General features: G+C 46.0%; 1 pseudogene; it reads left to right on the top strand.

The window, feature by feature from the left end:
* Positions 1 to 134: 134 nt before the first annotated feature.
* Positions 135 to 656, top strand: LOC119526087 (annotated as a pseudogene).
* The last annotated feature ends 389 nt before the right edge of the window (positions 657 to 1,045 follow it).

Raw genomic sequence — 1,045 nt, 5'->3', positions numbered from 1 at the left:
AGTTACACTTATGCAAATGAGTGAGTCCAAGTTAAGAACCATGACCCTGTACTGTGCCACACCTAGTGTGGGAGCGTATAAAAGCCCCAGTCCAGAAGGCAACCCTAAAACGTAGATCTACTCTCTTGAACTCAGCTGAACTCACCTCACCTGTCAACATGTATTCTGACTGCTGCCCTGGAAACTTCTCCTCCTGCTCTCTTGGGAGCCCCCTGCGGTACCCAGGCTCCTACTGCATCTCCTCCTACCCCAGCAAACTGGTCTACAGCACTGACCTCTGCTCTCCCAGCACCTGCCCACTGGGCTCCTCTCTCTACAGGGGCTGTCAGCAGACCTGCTCCAAGCCCAGCAGCTGCCAGATGTCCTGCGTGGTGTCCAACCCCTGCTAGACATCCTGCTACCGCCCCAGGACCTCCAGTCTCTGCAGTCCCTGCCAGCCGACTTACTCAAGGCCACTGGGCTATGGATCAAGAAGCTGGTACTCACTGGGCTGTGGAGTCGCTGGTTTCAAATCACTAGGTTGTGGAATCCGTGGCTTCCCTTTCCTGGGATATCGATCTGGATTATGCTGCCCATCCTACTTTCCTTCTGGGAGCTGCCAGTCTTCTTTTTACAGACCAACCTGTGGGTCAGGTTTCTATCCTTCAACTTGCTAAGTGCCAGATTCTTTTGACTGCTGATGTCAAAATCTATACTCAGAGCAGCCATTCTTTTTATTTAAACCAGTTACTATTATCCTTACTTTCTCCCATCCAGCATATCGCCTTGTCAAGAATTGAAGCACTGGCTGTCAGACCACTTCTGACACACTATGAAACTGAGTAAACCAAGATTAAGTGCAAAGACCTCCACTGCTGAAACAATATAAGCTATTGGAATTTCCTCCAAGAGCAATAGAAAATTATAATTCTAATCTAATAAATTATAATTCTAATCTAATAAATATTTAATCTTGCATTGAAATATATTGTTTGCCTTATTATTTTTTAAATCTTTATTTGCTGGTGTTTTGCATTCGTTGATTTGGCAAGTTACAATTGAGTCG

This window comes from Choloepus didactylus, chromosome 1 (assembly GCF_015220235.1).
Source record: "Choloepus didactylus isolate mChoDid1 chromosome 1, mChoDid1.pri, whole genome shotgun sequence".
Lineage (NCBI taxonomy): Eukaryota > Metazoa > Chordata > Mammalia > Pilosa > Megalonychidae > Choloepus > Choloepus didactylus.
The sequence above is the reverse complement of the archived record's forward strand: the minus strand, read 5'-3'. Positions and strand labels throughout refer to the sequence as shown.